Raw genomic sequence first — 8125 nt, forward strand, 5'->3', positions numbered from 1 at the left:
CAACAGTGCCATCGTATGGTAGGCATTACCTCCTCCTCTTTTGAGTCAGGGCAGTTTCTGGGACCTTTGTTGACGGAGGCTTAGCTTCCCTCCACCTACTATCTAATTCTGCACAATTTTCTCACTGATCGGTTTTTAGGAGTCATCTATGCTTGGGTACGTCAGGTTAGCGTTCTGGCCCCAACACCAGGTTTACCCTGCTGGCATTACATCAAATCCTCCAACGATCACGCCCACTTTTGCTCAGTAAATCCGACCCTGTTGTTTGCATTCGAAACCTTCAACAAAACCTCTACTAGAGTCTTGATGAGAAAAGAAAGAATAAAATTTAACACATTCACTCGGCGTAAAATGGTAAAAAGATCTCCCCTCGAGTCTACATAACTCCCAACTACGAACAAGGTGTGTACCTCAGACTGCACATCGACAAACGCTTGACCTGGAATGCTCACACACGACTAAACCGTTAAGAAGTTATGACACGTTACTGGTTCTAGCATTGGCTTCAGATAAACAACACTTACCTCTCAAAAATAAATGGCTCTTTACAATAGTTAAACCGATATTGATTTATACACTGAATGTGAAAGTCTCAGCCTAACTTTTTAATAACTCCCGCAACCAAACTGCCCAATCCTTAATCCTTGGAAAAGCCCTTGATACTTCATTTTATGTAATAACGTAACTACACAAACAGACTTAAATATTCCTTTCATTCAAGATGAAATCCGTTCCTGTTACCATAATTTCTCAAAATCCTCCCACTACCGTAAATCAGCACATCCAAAATTTCGCATCCCAACGAATTCCTTCGAACCATACGCGCCGAAGAAGATTCGATGGCCGCGGGGCTTCTAGCAGTGGCAGTAAAATTGGTTATGACACAAGTAGAAATTAAATAGAAGCTTTTAGCATCATCGTACTACCACCCATGAGGATTTTCTCCATTCCTGTTTAATTAATTTTAAACAAGTTTAAAATAAATTTTCATGTTATTTTGTACGAGTTTTTAAATAACAATCACTTTTTCATAATTTTTCTTCAATATTGACAAAACAGCATCATATTTCTAAAATATAAATAAACATTTTCATTATCATTTTGGTAATATTTCATGTCAGTTAACAAGTGGAACCTACATAGCAACTTATGTTAGCATGTTTACACGTTTAAATAAAAAATCGGGTTTGTGAAGTAATAGATTATTTTATTCAAAATAGCATATGATTACGTAATGTTTATCTACTCCTATTTTTCCAAACATTCTGAACCACAAGTGGCCTACCGCCAGCCATTTCGAGCTTTTGGGTGATGTGTGGGTTGGGCCATAAAGGAAGAAAAGTGCCCAGGAAAAAAGTGAAAACTATATAATTATGTTTATTCAAGAAATATAAGGAAAACAACTGTTGAGAAATGCTAGAACGTTCGAGATAAAAAAAAGCTCAGTTGAACATTTCTTTCCACCGCTCAGTAGGAGTTGACCTGCCGGAAAAACAATACATCGGGGTCATTTGTGTGAATTCCTCCAGCCAGTAATGACCACCATTTTTATTGTAAGAAATTTCATTTAAGTCAGAAGTTATTTAACAAGTCTTCTCCGCTATATTTCTTATTTTATAGTGATTTATGAAATCCAAATAAAAATTATATTGATTTTTAAATTTGTATTTATCTCCACTTTTCTTTGCTTCTTGTCATCATTGTCTTATTTAGGCTTTAAGAGCTGAAATAGTTTAACATCTTGTTTATATCTTTACACTATTTTTACTGTAGATTGAATAGACTCATAAAATTTTATCTGGCAGTAAACATTGATAAGAAAGGGTCTTACACCGTATCTACGGATATTTCCTTCTTTTTAAAGATCCAAAATAGCCTGGAAGTCTCGAGATGCGTTATTTGATTTGATTTTACTCTAAGGTACACATGGCACTGTTATCACGTTGTTTTCTGATAATGATAGAGCGACAATCGATTCTCCATTGGCTATGTCGAAACCGATCATAAAAGGAGAGAAATGGAAATAGCGTTCCCGGACGAGTCGTTTAATTGATGACCCAAATAGGATCGTCAACTCTGTCAAAGTAGCGATTGGAGCAGAAATCATTAAACCCGGCGCTGAAATGCTCTGGGCGTTATTCTCTCCCCGTTCCAACCATTATCCGCTTGAGGGGTTTAACCGACATTTTCCTGTTTTTATGTATCTATGAACCACTAAGGTATTTCTACGGGCCGTTATAAAAATGAGAAGGTTGCTTTATTAATAGGATAGTCCCAAGTTTTTGTTACCAGGGTGTGAGCTATGTCGATAAGGAGATCCTGTAAAATATCTTAAAAACGTTACCGTTCCTTTTTTATTACCCATTGTTTATGTTTGAAAGACTTATCTGCGGTTTCAGACGGCTATTGTAGCCCGGTTGAATTTTTCTTAAAAAACCAGATGACAACAACCATCTGCTATCTAATAAACCGCTTAAAACTATGTATATATACTGAGTAAAAAAAAGAAGACTTTTTTAAGTATAGTATGAAAATGTTGTTTACAAAAAATAAAAAACAAAATAAAACAAAACAAGAAAAATCTTGACTATATTTTGTTATAATACTTTAAAGAAATTTGATCTATTATTCATAGAATTTATCTCAATCTGAGTTTAACGGGTTTGCAGAATCGATATTCTTTTCACATACATACATTTCAGAAAGGGAAATGCAGAGGTTAGATCCTATAAATTATTCCCATTTTTAAAGTGCTACATAAACGCGCAACGCCAAGGGGATCTTTTCTGTAGTAATTCCTGGGGGAAAGCTCTGAAACAGGGCAGTACAGTCGTATCCATTCATTTTCCCATTCTTTTCAATATGATAAAATTTTAAAATCACCTTTACCAGCCTCCCTCAGACCAATTAAATTACGATTTTTGCGAGGAGTTTCGCCGAGTCGGGCCCCAAACCATCTTCAATAGGGCGACGACTTTAAGGATTCGGTGAAACAATTTGCCTCGTTAAAAACTTTCCGACAGGATAATGAGAGGGGGCCATGCGTAATTAGGCAATCGTGCTTTGTATCCCACTTCCCGCATTATAAAGCACTTTGGAACAGACTGGATTAATCCTCAAACCCGCTCTTGTGGCAAATCAGATAAGGATGCTTTATTGATTTTTTAATTTACATAATGCTGATTCGTTTAACATTTGTGTCTAAGTTTTCATGCGGAATGTCAGAATTTTCCCTCACCTGGGGACTGAGATCAACTAAGTTTGTCTTTTCGATTAACTACTTTATTAAGTAATTCTAAATTATAAACACTTCTGCAAGAATATGAAAACGAACACTCAGAGTGTCAAACATAAAATAGAAAAACGTAGGAATATTTAAATAAAGAGGGTAAACATTAAAAAACTCAATGAATAATAAAATTTAATCCTTGGCCATAATTTAATTTATTATACTGCTTTAAACGAAATTCTAAAAAAATTATTCCTAAGGATTTGAAACTTCTATTAAAAAATTGGTTAAAATTTATTTACAATATTCTAAATATACAGAATGTTCCGTGAACAGAAGTATATGAGGTTATCCTGCATGCCCAATTAGACTAAAAATCATCTATTCTCCAAAGTCTGATGCTTGAATATATTCGAGATATTTCACTTTTCAGGTTCCTTCAACCTATCACAATTGTATTCCATAAATTCGTCCGTACTGCATAAAATGCTTAACATAATGTAAATTTTATTACAACAATAAAACAGCATTTTTTACGAGGGTTTGAACTATGAGGTTGTATGAACACTCTGGTTGCCGGTGTCTTTGAACAAAAAAAAAGCGCATTTGTAAGTCGGGTTCGAATACAGGACCGCTGGATTGGGACTTTACAGTGATGAGGCCGTGTCAAAGGCTAAACCCTTGCAGCCACTGACGCCTCGTAAAGCAACTTCAAAAACGCTTTGAGTTTATGTTTTTATTGTTGTTTCCTTTAACAAATAAAATACAAAATCAGTTAAATGATCAAATTTTAAGCGTTTCCAAAGTTTCTTTGTTTCAACAGTAAGTACGATTTATATTGGTTTTATAAATTCTAACTGAAAGGGCGATTATAAAAAAAGTTGTTTCTATTAATGACCTGTAAATACATCTACTCAATTTCAATTTCCCAGCTTTCAATAACGAATTATGCTCTTTAGAACAAAATTGAATGAAACAAAAACAAAAAACTTCTAAAAATAATATTGCATATTTAAATGTCCATATTCTTCAACAATGCAAGCCAAAAAGATGGACATTACAGTATATTTAATTTAATTTTTCAAAGCTAGTTGTTTTTTTTGTCCAGTTTTGTATTAAAGAATCTTTTGTTTACTTTATAAGTAAAGTAAAATAAAATAATTCCTATCGTACAGGACGCCTTAAAGTCCAATTACCTCTCAGGGACGATTGAACCACTTTTCAATACTTTTTTCATACATTTATCATTTAAAAAGCCATGGGCTCAGCCGGGATTCGAACCCAGAAGGGCGTAAATACGAGTCGACGCCCTAACTACACTGCCACATTGGTCCCCATTACCAAACAGGTGGGCACTTTGTACATTCATTTTATGAGATATTGGAGAGATATGAATAAAGTTGTTAAAGGTTGAAATCCTGAAAAGTGAAATATTTCGTTGAAATTCACCAATTTCGTGGTCCGCTTGACCAATTAGTATATTATAATTTATTAAGGTTTTTAGTTGAGATAAAAAGATGGCATAAGATGATATTGAATGATGGCAAAAAGGAGGGAAAATTCAAAGGTGCGGTTGAGATAGGAAGTTGATGTCCGAGTGGATCGAGGTCCCGATAGCTCAGGTGGTAGAGCAGCGGCGTATCAAGCCGAAGATCGTGGGTTCGAATCCCCCTCGTGCCATTTCGTTGAAAATTGAATCAGACTTTAGTCAATAGAGATTTTTTAGTCCAATTTATATGTAGGCTAACTTGCTGAAGTATTGTCTGTTGAAGGGACACCCTGCTCAATAGAAAAGACTTTTACATCTAAATGTTTCCTTGTTATCAATTTTTTGTTCAATACTTAAGTAAGAGTTTTTGTGATTCTGTAAACCCGCAAAGTTAGCGTTATCAGAAAAGTTGCTCCTATTAGCCAGTGGTATATATATGTGCTTAATATCTCTAAGGTCAGTTGTCTCTAATGTTAAATTAATATTTTATTGCTAAAATTTTGATTTTTTCACCACAAACAGGTTGAAAAATTATTCATAAGGATTTGAAACTTCTATTAAAAAATAATTATTGTAATACAATGTAAACAAAGACTTTGTACACATTTGAATAAAAAAAACTTCTAAAAATTAAATTTAACGTAATAAATTTCTACCTTTTATAAGATTACAAGTCTGACATCGCTATATTGCAGTTTTTGTGTTTTGTTTGCTAAAGGTTACAATAAAAAAAACAGGGGGTTCTATTTACATTGAGATTGACACTTTGTAAGAAATAGCGATGTTTATGGAATAAATTCGTTAAAGGTTATAGTATTATGAAAAGTGAAATATTTAGAATATATTTGATAATCTGATTTTGGACAATAGATAACTTTTAGTACAGTCCGACATAAAGGATAACCTATTGACGTCTCTCCACCTTGCACAATAGAACATACGGTTTACTCTTGAACTAATTTGTCTAAAGTTCGCGTACGATTTTCTTAGTTCCGTGAACACTGAAAGACATGGCCCTTACAGAAAAGTTGTACTCGTTCTGCTAAAGAGGTTTAAACACATGTACTTCATTTCTAAGAGGTAACTTATCACCAATGTAAAATTAAGGTTTAATTGTGAAAATTTTTATTTCTCGGCTACAAACAACAACATAAGACAAAATACAAAAGTTCTAAAAATTAAATGCTGTATTCCCCCTCGTGAAGAATGCAAGCCTGATATATAAATGTTTGTATAAATATATTTTTATATATAAATGTGTGCACAAATAAATTTATAAATAAAAAAACACATTTAACAGGTACATAAATGTATCACATGGGCGATGTCTATTACATAATTCAAAATTTTATTAATTTTAATATAGACGAAACTAATCGTAGAAAGCTCAGGGTTAGTACAAAAGCGTTATTTGTTCATCTGACCACAACCCTAATTCCCGAGATTATTACATATACAAACGCAATAAAGATGCATTGTTCAAAAGAAAACCACATTATTTTCTAGTTAATATAAATGTTCGACGAAGGAAAGGAATATTTTTATCCTAACCAAAATGGGTAATTTACCACGAAAGAACAGGCTAACTGGAACGGCACATATTAATTTTACAAGTAAACGAAGCCTCCCACGACAGACAAAGCAATTGAGTTTTACACCTGAAAGAGTCCACCGTTCATTACAAAACTTTCCTAAGTAGCAAGAAAGAAGCCCTTCCTTTTTTTCCTTTGTACAACTGACACTTTGTCTTATACGCATCACTACAATTTTTTCTCCCTTTTATTTTTTCGTTCAATCGCTGATTTGGATTGAAGATAAAGCTGAGATATTCACTTAACGAATTTCTTTTGTTGTGTTGCTAAATGAGTTTGTTGGAAGCGCGAAACTTTGCCATGCTCAACTTTCAAGAGAATATCTTAACTGTGTGTGTGTGTGTGTGTGTGTGTGTGTGTGTGTGTGTGCAAATTTCACAGTGGTTTGAAACTGAAGAAACACTGCAAGAAAAGCAAATCTTATTATGTTCATTGTTATTATAACTTCATATGGCCAGCTTTCCTGACGTTGTAATTAAAACGAGGACAAAAATATAAGAATAATATGTCCACCAAAATACTGCATATATAATTAAAGTAAATAGTTTTTATGAATGTTATTTATGAATTGAAATCTTAAAACCAATTATGTTATTATTTCTAATTTTTTTGTAGGCAACTCGATAAGCACAATTGATTAAAAATGTACAAATAAATAAGAAAATATTAAAAAAACGAAATATATGAGAAAAAGATAGTTGATAATAATTCATGAAATCTGACGCTTATATACATTAAAAATCAAACAATCCTTAACTACTACTTTTCGATAAAAAAAAATAAGATTGAATAAATATACTGATAGAGAATGGATGTTAGTTCAGATTAAGTAATTCCTCACATAAATGAAGGCTTAACGTCCAAGTCCTTCATGGCTGTCATAGATGAGTGGCCAAACCACCTTTACAATACATTTTTCATACAAATGAGGAAGATGAGGTGATTATGTTGATTCACGTTTTGTGTAGTATGGTTCTTCCCACAGATTTTAAGGTTTTAATTTTAAATCTGTTAGTAGAACCATTGTTTATACATTTACCATAGTACTATCAATTAAAAAGCAATGGACTTTTCCAGGATGCGAACCCTGAGTTAGCTATAACATCCAAGAACATTCTCAAAGAGTGGGCAAAATGTGGAAAGCAAGATTGATAGTAGAAAATTGTACCTTCTGTAAATTTGCACTGAAAAACAAATCTTGCCCACCCCACTGCTGTTCGTCAATAACAAGAAGTTACCGACTTCCAGTCAAGTATAGACTTAGAACTATACCTAGATTGCAGATGCACGTATCTCCAAGACTTAAGAAACCACAACTTAACAAAAGACTTTTAAGAATGAAATCTTCTTTGGCCGTCAAAATTCAACTAGCACAAGTCATCACTGTAGTCACTTTGAACTTAACGAAGTGGGGCTATAGAGTTCCACCAAGCCACCAATATCTGGCGCATACAATTCTTCCAACGATGAGTTTTGCTCAGACAAATTGTCAAAGCGCTTTTTGACGTTGCTATCCACAGCAATGTCAACACTCTTTTGCCAACAAACTAGATCTCGCTTCTGAAAGTTTCACATCAAGCTTTTGATCCATCCTAACCCTAGTCAAAACTACGACGGTCCCAGGGACTCTCCCCACTTCAGCTTTCCTGACTTCGAAACCCCATCATCTCAATCTGCAACTCAAGTGTGTTATTACTAGCATATATAAAGGATTAAAAGTAACAATACGCGTTGTAGACGGTTTTTAAATAGTGTAGCCTGTACAAATTACAATTATGGGCGACTATGTTTTTAATTATACCGATCACAATACTA

The 8125-nt window shown here is 33.8% G+C and overlaps 1 protein-coding gene across 1 annotated transcript in view; it reads left to right on the forward strand.

The window, feature by feature from the left end:
• The window catches only part of LOC106665681 (neuroligin-1-like), a 312439-nt gene that overhangs the window by 176144 nt on the left and 128170 nt on the right, over positions 1-8125 (forward strand). The window lies entirely within an intron of this gene.

This window comes from Cimex lectularius, unplaced genomic scaffold, assembly GCF_000648675.2.
Source record: "Cimex lectularius strain Harlan isolate CLEC.00 unplaced genomic scaffold, Clec_2.1 scaffold18, whole genome shotgun sequence".
In the NCBI taxonomy this organism is placed as follows: Eukaryota; Metazoa; Arthropoda; class Insecta; order Hemiptera; family Cimicidae; genus Cimex; species Cimex lectularius.